Genomic DNA, 12483 nt, shown 5'->3' with positions numbered 1-12483 from the left:
CCTCCTTAGTTCTAGGTTTGCTTCTCTCCTTGATCAGTTCCCCTCCGTTGCTTCTTGTCCTGCATTCAAGGCAGGGTTAGAACCGGAAGACCCCGTGTTCTAATCCTGCCTTGGCCACGAAGCCCGCTGGACGACATTGGGCCAGCCCCTTTCCTTTAGCCCTAAGAAAGACACAAATTGCACCTGGAAAATCTTGCTAAGGACACAGCAGGGACTCCACTACGCTTGAAGGGAAGGGGAAAAAAAAGGAAAGCCGGGCTCCCAGTAGTCCTCGGTTTACAACCGCAACGGAGCCCCAGGTGTCTGTTGCTAGGGGAGACGGTCAAGGGACTCTCGCCCCCGTTTTACGACCCTTGCTTGTCAGAAGGTCAGAAAAGGGGGATCACGTGACCCCGGGCCACCGCGACCCGTCATAACGATACGTCAGTGTTCAGGCGTGTGAATTTTGACCACGTGACTCTGGGGATGTCGCAGCCGTGTCAACATACAGGTAGCCCTCGGCGTATGACCACAGTCGGAGTCCCAGCCTTCCTGTCGCTAAGTCAGACAATTGTTAAGCGTTGAGCCTGGTCTCATTTGATGGCGTTGCTTGCCACAGTTGTGTGGAAGGAGAAGTCTTCAACAGGGTCCAGTCCCAAGCCGGGAAGAAACGACGTGGCAGCGGCTTTGGAAAGAAGGTTGCAGTTTATCGAAGAGGAGAGCGAGGCAGAAAGATGGCTCTGGGGATGGGAAAAAGGGGCAGAGCACACGTAGGGAGTGGGTTTTGATACCCTCTGGGGCTCTTGAGGTGGTTTCCTGTTCCTGTTTGAGGCTTTGTAATTTCCTGTGTCACGTCTGAGTCTGCCCCTTTGGCATCTGTGGGTTAAGCCTCTGATGTCCTGTCGTAGAGTTTCGGCGGGCTGTGTAGATTTGAAGATTCTTTGTCTTCCTAAGCATCTAGCTCAGTGGTTCTCAACCTGTGGGTCGGGACCCCATTTGGGGTCGAACAACCATTTCACGGGGGTCGCCAAACAACGCAGTCCGCCATTTTTTCCCCCTTTTCCTTAGCTGTGCTACTCCCTTTTATTCTATTGGCTTTTGAAAGCCAATAGAATAGACTCTCTTGAATAGAGTCTCATTCTATTGGCTTTCCAAAGCCAATAGGAATGGTCCAGGCTGTCTCTGCCCTGCTGAGCCCGCCAGAAGTCCCATTCTGCAAACCGTGCTGCACTAGTTGAGTAGTCCTCGACTTACAACCGGTTGGGGGTCGCGGCATTCAAAAGGTTGAGAACCACTGATCTAGCTGGAGGGTTTCAACCTTCCTGAATGGATGATCACATTAACATAAGCTGACCAATCGTCCTCCTTTAGGGAGGACAGTCCTTTTGTAAGTTCTGTCCTCTCTCAAAAAGTGTCCTCCTACATGTCCTCCTTTTCGATATTTGAAGACTAATCTGTAAATCGCCGTATTCGATCGATGCCGAGCTGATCCGCTGCGTGTGATGTGACGTATTTGTATTTGACATGACGATTCGTCAATGCTCGGCACAGTGCGGCGCGATGCGATTATGAGACGCATGCACTCCGCACAGGAGAATTGTTTTGAGAGAGTGCGCTGCGCACAAGAGTGCGCCGCACGCAAGTGGCTTTGTTTACTTCTTACCGAAACACGACATGGCACACACGCACGCATTAGACTCATTTTTTGTTTGTCTTCAATTTATTTTTGTCCTCCTTCTCATTGTAAAAAAGTTGGTCACCTTAATTAACAGAGGGACCGAATCCAGATCACGTGAAGTGTTAATACCACTGTACAAGGCCTTGGTAAGGCCACACTTGGAATACGGCATCCAGTTTTGGTCACCACGATGTAAAAAAGATGCTGAGACTCTAGAGCAGTGGTTCTCAACCTTTTGAATGCCGCGACCCCCAACCGGTCGTAAGTCAAGGACTACTCAACCGGTCGTAAGTCGAGGACTACTCAACGGGTGCAGCACCGTTTGCAGAATGGGACTTTTGGCGGGCTCAGCAGGGCAGAGACAGCCTGGACAATTCCTATTGGCTTTTGAAAGCCAATAGAATTAGACTCTATTCAAGAGAGTCTCTTCTATTGGCTTTCAAAAGCCAATAGAATAAAAGGGAGTAGCACAGCTAAGGAAAAGGGGGGGAAAAATGGCGGACTGCGTTGTTTGGCGACCCCCATGAAATGGTTGTTCAACCCCAAATGGGGTCCCGACCCACGGTGGAGAACCACTGCTCTAGAGAGAGTGCAGAGAAGAGCAACAAAGATGATTAGGGGACTGCAGGCTGAAACATAAGGAACGGCTGCTGGAATTGGGGATGTCTAGTTTAACGAAGAGAAGGACGAGGGGGGACATGATAGCAGAGTTCCAATATCTCAGGGGCTGCCCCAAAGAAGAGGGAGTCAAGCTATTCTCCAAAGCGCCTGAAGGCAGGACAAGAAGCAACGGGTGGAAACTAATCAAGGAGAGAAGCAACCTAGAACTAAGGAGAAACTTCCTGACAGTGAGAACAATTAACCGGTGGAACCACCTGCCTCCAGAAGTTGTTAAGAGAGTCACTGCAGTCCTTAAGCTTCCCTATTGACTCATTGTCAAAAGGGGATCCCATGATGCCCAGGGACACCGCGGACCATCATAAACACGAGCCAGCTGCCAAGTGTCCGGATTTTCAATCACATGACCCCGGGGCTGCTATGACGGTCGTTAAGTGTGAAACAGAGTCCCGAGTCACGCATTTTAAGGGCCGTGGTGACTTTAAAGCAGGGGTCTTCAAACTTGGCCCTTTTATGATGTGGGACTGCAACTCCCAGAATTCCTCAGCTAGTGTGCTTGGCTGAGGAATTCTGGGAGTTGATGTCCACAAGCAGGGGGTCTTCAAACTTGGCCCTTTTAAGACTTGTGGGACTGCAACTCCCAGAATTCCTCAGCTAGCGTGCTTGGCTGAGGAATTCTGGGAGTTGAAGTCCACAAGCAGGGCGTCTTCAAACTCGGCCCTTTCCTGACTTGTGGGACTGCAACTCCCAGAATTCCTCAGCTACCATGCTTGGTTGAGGAATTCTGGGAGTTGAAGTCTACAAGCAGGGGGTCCACAAGCAGGGGGTCTTCAAACTCGGCCCTTTTATGACTTGTGGGACTGCAACTCCCAGAATTCCTCAGCTAGTGTGCTTGGCTGAGGAATTCTGGGAGTTGAAGTCTACAAGCAGGGGGTCCACAAGCAGGGGGTCTTCAAACTCAGCCCTTTTATGACTTGTGGGACTGCAACTCCCAGAATTCCTCAGCTAGTGTGCTTGGCTGAGGAATTCTGGGAGTTGATGTCCACAAGCAGGGGGTCTTCAAACTCCGCCCTTTTATGACTTGTGAGACTGCAACTCCCAGAATTCCTCAGCTACCATCCCTGGCTGAGGAATTCTGGGAATTGAAGTCCACAAGCAGGGGGTCTTCAAACTTGGCCCTCTTATGACTTGTGGGACTGCAACTCCCAGAATTCCTCAGCTAGCATGCTTGGCTGAGGACTTCTGGGAGGTGAAGTCTACAAGCAGGGGTCCACAAGCAGGGGGTCTGCAAACTCGGCCCTCTTATGACTTGTGGGACTGCAACTTCCCAGAATTCCTCAGCTACCATGGCCTGGCTGAGGAATTCGGAGTTGAAGTCCACAAGCAGGGCGTCTTCAAACTCGGCCCTTTCCTGACTTGTGGGACTGCAACTCCCAGATTCCTCAGCTACCATGCTTGGTTGAGGAATTCTGGAGTTGAGTCTACAAGCGGGGGTCCACAAGCAGGGGTCTTCAAACTCGGCCCTTTTATGACTTGTGGGACTACAACTCCCAGAAGTCCTCAGCTAGCATGCTTGGCTAAGTTATTCTGGGAGTTGATGTCCACAAGCAGGGGTTTTCAAACCTGGCCTTTTTGTGAGACTTCAACTCCCAGAATTCCTCAGCTAGCGTGCTTGGCTGAGGAATTCTGGGAGTTGAAGTCCACAAGCAGGGCATCTTCAAACTCGGCCCTTTTATGACTTGTGGGACTTCACCTCCCAGAATTCCTCAGCTCAGCTTGCCTGGCTGAGGAATTCTGGGATTGAAGTCCACAAGCATGGGGTCTTCAAACTTGGCCCTTTATGACTTTGGACTTCACTCCCAGAATTCCTGGATTCTGGGAGTTGAAGTCCACAAGCAGGGGGCACCTTGGCCCTTTATGACTTCTGGACTTCAACTCCCAGAATTCCTCAGCCGTGCCTGGCTGAGGAATTCTGGGAGTTGAAGTCCACAAGCAGGGGGTCTTCAATTTGCCCGTTATGACTTGTGGGTCTGCAACTCCCAATTCTCAGCTATCGTGCTTGGCTGAGGATTCTGGAGTTGTGTCCACAAGCAGGTTTTCACCTGGCATTTTTTGTGGGACTGCAACTCCCAATTCCTCAGCTAGCGTGCTTGGCTGAGGAATTCTGGGAGTTGAAGTCCGAAGCAGGACTTTTAAGCTTGGTCCTTTTATGCCTTGTGGACTTCAAGTCCCAGAATTCCTCAGCCAGGCGAGACTCCCCTGCTTTAAAGGGTCACTAAATGAGTTTGTAATTCGGGGGCTTTTTTTCAAGATGCCCCACCCCTGCCGGGGGACGCCCTTTAGGCCAGGGCAGGGGGCTTCTGGGACGGGAAAAGAGAGGCCAACCGGAAGTGGCTTCCGCTGTTGCTTTCTTTTTTTCCCCGAGCTTCCGCCTTCCGCCGCGCAGGCGCAAAGCTCTCCTCCCGCCGCAGGTGGCGCTGTGGCCACGCCGCGCCCGGCAGGCAGGCAGCTTTGGTGGCGCATGCGCTTCTCCGGGCTGCGCGGGCGCTCGCTCCGCCCCCCCCCCCGCTTTCCTTGCCTCCCTCGTTCCCCTCCCGCGAGCGTCGGAAGGGCCGGCCCTCCTCGCGCATGCGCGCCGCTCGCCGCTCGCCCGCTCGCCAGAGACGCCACCGGTGGGTAGCTCGGCTTCTTTTCCTCTCTCTCTCCCCCCCCCCGCGCCCGTCGCCGCGCGTCGCTCCCCCCCCTCCCGAGCCGCCCCCCCCGGCGCGCCGTAAGCGGAGGGGGCGGAGCCAGGTTTGGAGGGGCGGGGCGCCGTTCCCCCCTCCCTTCTCCTCGCTGGGGAACAAAGGCCGGGTTGAGTTTGGGGGGGGGTCGCCCTTGGAGGGGGGGAGAGGCTCCGCGGCCACGCCCCCTCGGAGAGGAGGGGGGCCCTGGGCTGACCTTTGACCCCCGGGGAGCCCCGTCCTCGGGGTGGGGGCGGGGCGGCGGGGTTCCCCCCCCCCAAAGTGGGGGGAGGGGGGACCCGAAGGCCTGGGCCTGGCCCGGCTGGGGATGATGGGAGGTGTGGTTCCGGCCCCCTCCCTCGACTGAGGCCTAGCAGGGCCTGGCTTGGCCCGGCTGGGGATGATGGGAGGTGTGGTTCCTCGACTGAGGCCTAGCAGGGCCTGGCTTGGCCCGGCTGGAGATGATGGGAGCTGTGGTTCCGGCCCCCTCCCTCGATTGAGGCCTAGCAGGGCCCGGCTTGGCCCGGCTGGGGATGATGGGAGCTGTGGTTCCGGCCCCCTCCCTCGACTGAGGCCTAGCAGGGCCCGGCTGGGGATGATGGGAGGTGTGGTTCCTCGACTGAGGCCTAGCAGGGCCTGGCTTGGCCCGGCTGGGGATGATGGGAGCTGTGGTTCCTCGACTGAGGCCTAGCAGGGCCTGGCTTGTCCCAGCTGGGGATGATGGGAGCTGTGGTTCCTCAACCGAGGCCTAGCAGAGCCTGGTTTGGCCCGGTTGGGGATGATGGGAGCTGTAGTTCCTTGACAGGCCTGGCTTGGCCCAGCTGGGGATGATGGGAACTGAAGTTCTGCCCCGCTCCCTCCACTGAGGCCTAGCAGGGTCTGGTTTGGCCCAGTTGGGGATGATGGGAGCTGTAGTTCTGCCCTCTCCCTCAACTGAGGCCTGGCTTGGCCCATCTGGGGATGATGGGAGCTGTAATTCCTCCCCCTCCCTCCAACAGGCCTGGCTTGGCAGCTGGGGATGATGGGAACTGAAGTTCTACCCCCCTCCCTCCACTGAGGCCTAGCAGGGCCTGGTTTGGCCCAGCTGGGGATGATGGGAGCTGTAGTTCTGCCCTCTCCCTCAACTGAGGCCTGGCTTGGCCCGTCTGGGGATGATGGGAGCTGTAGTTCCGGCCCCCTCCCTCGACTGAGGCCTGGCTTGGCCCAGCTGGGGATGATGGGAGCTGTAGTTCTGGCCCCCTGCCTCGACTGAGGCCTAGCAGGGCCTGGCTTCGCCCAGCTGGGGATGATGGGAGCTGTAGTTCTGCCCCCTCCCTCGACTGAGGCTTAGCAGTGTTTGACTTGCCCCAGGTGGGGATGATGGGAAGCGTAGTTCTGGCCCAGAGGGACTCTCCTCCTCGAATTGGGGGGGTTTTCTGGTCCCCCCAAAAGTCGGGGGGGGGGCATTGTAAAGGCCTAGCAAGGCTTGGCCTGGCCCAGTTGGGGATGATGGGAGTTGCAGTTTTGCCCCACCCTCGACTTGGGGGGGGGGCGGCTCCTGGCTCCCCAAAAGTGGGGCGGGTGGTCCTGAAGGCCAATCAAGGCCCGGCCTATCCCAATTGGGGATGATGGGTAGTGTAGTTCTGCCCCAGAGGGAGGTTCTTGGGGGGGGCTGAGCTCCCTATCCTGACTGATTTTCTCCTCCTGGGGAGGGGCAGGATGGATGACATCAAGGACCCCCCCTCCAAATCTCCCAAATAACCAGCCCCCTTTTTGGGAAATACCGTGGGGGGGGGAATTGTGCTGGTTTTTGTAGTCCTGGGGGGGGCCCTTGGGGACCCCCTCCAAGCAGAATTTTAATGGGTGTTTGAGTGTGGGGGTGGCGTCAAGATGGGGGGGGGGAAATCTTGTCGTGTCTGTATTTCTTCTGCCCGATGTGTTGCCTAGTTGGAGATTGTGATGTCTCCTATGGTTTTGGGGGGTAATGAGACAGTCTGGTGTGGTGGTGAAGGCCCCAGACTAGAAACCAGGCGCCAGTGAGTTATAGTGCAGACTTAGGCAAGAAAGCTAACTGGGTGACTGTGAGCTAATCTCTGGGAGACGGTGAGTTTTAGTCCGGCCTCAAGCATGAAAGCCAGCTGGGTGACTTTGGGCCAATCACCGGGAGACGGTGAGTTCTAGTTCTGCCTCAGGCATGAAAGCCAGCTGGGTGACTTTGGGCCAATCACCAGGAGACTGGAAGTTCTAGTTCTGCCTTAGGCACGAAAGCCAGCTGGGTGACTTTGGGCCAATCACCAGGAGACGGTGAGTTCTAGTTCCGCCTCAGGCACGAAAGCCAGCTGGGTGACTTTGGGCCAATCACCGGGAGACTGGAAGTTCTAGTTCTGCCTTAGGCATAAAAGCCAGCTGGGTGACTTTGGGCCAATCACTGGGAGACTGTGACTTCTAGTTCCGCCTCAGGCAAGAAAGCCAGCTGGGTGACTCTGGGCCAATCACCAGGAGACAGGGAGTTCTAGTCCGACATTAGACACAAGACCCAATTAGGTGACTGGGCAGTGAGTTGTAGTGCAGCCTTAGGCAGGAAAACCATAGGTGAGTTTGGGCCAATCACCAAGAGACGGTGAGTTCTAGTCCTGCCTTAGGTATGAAAGCCAGCTGGAGGACTTTGACCCAATCACCAGGAGAGGGTGAATTCTAGTCCCATCTTAGAGAAGAAAATGGGCTGGGGGACTTGGACCCAATAACCAGAAGGCAGTGTCTTAGTCCTGTCTTAGGCATGACAGCCAGCTGGGTGACTTTGGAGCAATCACCAGGAGACAGGGAGTTCTAGTTCCATATTAAGTAGAGAAGCAAACTGGATGACTTTGGACCAGTTAGCAGGAGACAGGGAGTTCTAGTTCCGCCTTAAGCATGAAAGCCAATTGGATGGCTTTGAGCCAATCACCTGGAGACTGGGCGTTCTAGTCCATCCAGCCTTAGGCATGAAAACCAACTGGTTGACTTTGGGCCAATCACCTGGAAACTGGGAGTTCTAGTCCAGCCTTAGGCATGAAAACCATCTGAGTGGGCCAATCACCAGGCAAGGGTGAGTTCTAGTCCCGCCTTAGGCATGAAAAGCAACTGAGTGACTTTGAGCCAATCACCAGGAGACAGTGAGTTCTAGTCCCGCCTTAGGCATGAAAAGTAACTGAGTGACTTTGAGCCAATCACCAGGAGACGGTGAGTTCTAGTCCCGCCTTAGGCATGAAAACCAGCTGGGTGACTTTGAGCCAATCAGCAGGAGACGGTGAGTTCTAGTCCCGCCTTAGGCATGAAAACCAGCTGGGTGACTTTGAGCCAATCAGCTGGAGACAGTGAGTTCTAGTTCCGCCTTAGGGATGAAAACCAGCTGGGTGACTTAGGGCCAGTCCCTCCCTCCCTCCAGCCCACCTCACAGGATTGTTGTGGGGAAATTGGGAGTTGTATTTAGACACATTTGCCCTCTTGAGCAATTTTTAAAAAATACTATTGCGCAGGCGAGATATAAATAAATGCACAACAAAGGAAAAAGAACAATTCTTCCGTGCGAGCTGTCGATTCTCACACCCTGCTCTCTCGCCCTTACAGTGAGCAGCTGACGTCGCTGTGCGAGGACTCAGGGGAATGATGGAAGCGGCCGCTTGTTCCCAGCTCTTCCTTTGTTGCAAGCCAGTTGTGTAAGGAGAAACGTGTGGCATGGAACAGTGACGAGACTTACACAACCGCTGGAGATTTTGTCGTCCGTAAGTTATTTCAGGTAAAGGGGAAAAAAAACAAACAGGTGTTTTTCCTTCTAACTCCGCTCTTATCTTACCTGTCTTTAAGCTTAAAAGATACCTATCTGCAAAGGTAAGAATATAGGTAAACCTCGAGTTGTGACTTGCCCTGTATTTCCATGGCTAAGTCATTAAGTGAGTCCCAGGGAATCCAGCTTCCCCATCGACTTTTTTCGTCGGAAGGTTGCAAAACGGCATGACCTTGGAACGCTGCGACCGTCATAAATACGAATCGGTTGCCAAGCGTCCGAATTTTGACCACGTGACCCGGGGACGCTGTGACCGTCATAAATACAAGTTGATTGCTGAGCGTCAGAATTTTGACCACGTGATTCCAGGACGCTGTTACCGTCATAAATACAAGTCGGTCGCCGAGTGTCCGAATTTTGACCATGTGACCCCAGACACTGCGACCGACATAAATAAGATTCGGTCGCTGAGCGTCCGAATTTTGAGCACGTGACCCCGGAACGCTGCGACCGTCATAAATACGAATCGGTTGCCGAGCGTCCGAATTTTGACCACATGACCCGGGGATGCTGTGACCGTCATAAATACAAGTCGGTTGCAGAGCGTCGGAATTTTGACCACGTGATCGTGGGACGCTGTTACCGTCATAAATACGAATCGGTCGCCGAGCATCCAAATTTTGACCGCGTGACCTCGGGATGCTGCGACCGTTATAAATACAAGTCGGTCGCTGAGCATCCGAAATTTGACCACATGGTCCCGGGACGCTGTGACCGTCATAAATACAAATCGGTTGCCGAGTGTCGGAATTTTGACCACGTGAGACTGGGACGCTGCGACCGTCATAAATACGAATCGGTTGCCGAGTGTCGCAATTTTGACCCCGGAATATTTGACACATCGCAACGGGTTGGAATGAAAAATTAATCTTTTGTGTTTTGTGTTCTGGGGATTTTGGCCTGGTAATGGCCAGGATTCGGGTGAATTCCAGGAGAATATTTCAATTTATATCCTACTGGGAATATTGAATTATATATTGTGGATTGGTATTTTAGCGAGAAGGAAAAAAAAAAAAGATTCTAGCTGGATGAAAAGGTTTCCCCTTCCAGGGCAGCTATAGTCCTCGACTTAATGACAACTCGCTGAATTTGGCCCCCTTTTACGACCTCCCTGCCCACCCCCGCTAAACGAATCGCGGCGGCGGTGAATGCGAGCAAGCTGGCGGCGGAGCCAATCGGGCTACGATCGCCAAAGGGGGGAAATTGACACGCTCGTCCTGACCAACCATTGCAGTATGATAAATACGAGTCAGCCCGTGAACGCCGGGGGGGGGGGCAGCGCTGCAAGGGGTCGTAACGGGTGAAAAAAAAAAACGGTCAGGAGTTGCTTTTTCCCCGCGCCGGTGTAAGCTCGGATGGTTCACTCAAGAAACCGTCGTAAGGTCGAGGACTGCTTCCGAGCCAGTCGCTCCTAAGGAACGCAGACCAAATTATGGGAGGAAATGCTTGATGATTTGAATTTGCTTCCAGATTGTTGTTGTTGTTGTTGTTTTTAAACTAAATGATGAAATACAAAGAACTACAATACAAACCTGGGGGAGGGCAAAAATACTATTGGATAATTCTACCGTGATTAAAATAACCTAAACGTGATAATAAATAAATTAAATAATGATAAGGATAATAATAATCACAACAAACAACAATAACATAATATAATGGTAGTAATAATAATAATAATAATAATAATATTTAATAATAATAATACCAAATGAAGAACAGAATAGAGGCATGGGAAGACAAAGCACTACATGGCCAATACATTAAAAAAATAGCTGGGAAAGCAGATAATAACAAGACCTGGCAATGGCTAAGAGCAGGAAAATTGAAGAAAAAGACCGAGGGACTAATTCTGGCTGCACAAGACCAAGCCTTAAGGACAAATGCATACAAAGTCAAAATTGAGAAGACAGCAACAGACAGTAAGTGCCGCCTATGCAAAGAAGCTGAAGAAACAGTGGACCACTTGGTAAGCTGTTGCAAGAAGATTGCACAGACTGATTACAAGCAGCGGCATGACAAAGTAGCAACAATGGTGCATTGGAAGATCTGCAAAAAATATCATTTGCCTGTAAGCAAAAACTGGTGGGATCATAAAATAGAGAAAGTCATAGAAAATGATAAAATTAAACTGCTCTGGGACTTCAGAATTCAAACAGACAAGCACCTGCAACATAACACCCCAGACTTAACAATTGTCGATAAGACAGACAAAAAAGTCTGGATAGTGGATGTGGCAGTGCCTGGAGATAGCAGAATAGAAGAGAAAGAACTGGTGAAGATAACAAAATACAAAGACCTACAAATAGAAATAGAAAGACTGTGGCAAAAGCAAGCAAGGGTAGTACCAATAGTCATAGGCTCCTTGGGTGCAATCCCAAAACAACTGGAGCACCACTTGAACACAATTGGCATTGACAAATTCGCTATTAGTCAATTGCAAAAGGCGGCCTTATTAGGAACTGCTTCCATCCTGCGACGATATCTGTAATACCATCAAACATCCACATCTGCCTATCCCAGGTCCTGGGTAAGGACTCGATAGGTAGACAAAATGCCAAATCCAGTCTGAACATCTGGCTGACTGTGCGATGATCCATAATAATAATAGTAATAACAAAGTTGGAAGGGATCTTGGAGGTCATCTAGTCCAACCCCCTCCTCAGGCAAGAAACCCTATAATAATAATAGTAGTAGTAGTAGTAGTAGTAGTAGTAGTAGTAGTAGTAAAGTTGGAAGGGACCTTGGAGGTCATCTAGTCCGACCCCCTGCTCAGGCAGGAAACCCTATAATAATAATAATAACAACAACAACAACAATAACAACAACAATAATAATAATAAACTAATGCCGCTAAAGGACCGTAGAAAGAGGGAAGAAAATCTGCATAAATTTAAATAATTTAAAGTCTGCTTTAGAGTTTGGGTGGATTATTTTGTATTTAAATTGTATTTGCAAATAAGGCCTTGGGGGGGAATGTTAGACCATCAGCTGCCTGTTTTTTGTTCTCCCCCCCTCTTGGCATTTATATCAGATTATATTAAAAGCCCACATCTGTGAAGAATAGGCAGGCCTTGAGGCGTTGAAGAATCAACCGGAATAGAGCTGGAGGGGGAGACCTTGGAGGTCATCTAGTCCAGCCCCCTGCTCAAGCAGGTGACCCTTACAGAATAGCAGTTGGGACCTTGAAGGACCTGTAGTCCAGCCCCTTGCTCAGACTGGGCCCTTTTGTGGCTGAGTAATCAGTGGAACAACCTGCCTCCAGAAGCAACACTGGAAGTTTTTAAAAGAGACTGGACAGCCATTTGTCCGAAATGGTGTAGGGTTTCCTGCCTGAGCAGGGGGTTGAACTAGATGACCTCCAAGGTCCCTTCCAACTTTACTACTATTATTATTTGTGGGACTTCCAGAATTCCTCAGCCGAGAGGCTTTCAGACAGGGACCTTCAAACTGGGCCCTTGTGTGACTGGTGGGACTTCAACTCCCAGAATTCCTCAGCCGAGAGGCTTTCAGACAGAGGTCTTCAAAATGGGCCCCTGTGTGACTGGGGGGACTTCAACTCCCAGAATTCCTCAGCTGGGAGACTTTCAGACAGGGACCTTCAAACTGGGCCCTTGTGTGACTGGTGGGACTTCAACTCCCAGAATTCCTCAGCCGGGAGGCTTTAAGACAGGGGTCTTCAA

The 12483-nt window shown here is 52.0% G+C and overlaps 1 protein-coding gene across 4 annotated transcripts in view; it reads left to right on the top strand.

The window, feature by feature from the left end:
• Positions 1 to 4840: 4840 nt before the first annotated feature.
• Positions 4841 to 12483, top strand: part of LOC120320121 (zinc finger protein 777-like) — a 29774-nt gene continuing 22131 nt past the window's right edge. For 2 of the 4 annotated variants that reach the window (XM_039369584.1, XM_039369587.1), the window contains exons 1-2: positions 4841 to 4947; positions 8584 to 8752. The gene's annotated coding sequence lies outside the window, so the exon portion shown is untranslated. Of the gene's footprint in view, positions 4948 to 8322; positions 8753 to 12483 lie in introns of those variants that run through there. The other 2 variants (XM_039369586.1, XM_039369585.1) reach the window with 2 other exon arrangements.

The sequence above is a fragment of the Crotalus tigris genome, unplaced genomic scaffold (assembly GCF_016545835.1).
Source record: "Crotalus tigris isolate CLP2741 ecotype Arizona unplaced genomic scaffold, ASM1654583v1 scf7180000021169.355214, whole genome shotgun sequence".
In the NCBI taxonomy this organism is placed as follows: domain Eukaryota; kingdom Metazoa; phylum Chordata; class Lepidosauria; order Squamata; family Viperidae; genus Crotalus; species Crotalus tigris.
This window is presented reverse-complemented; position numbering and strand designations above follow the sequence as displayed.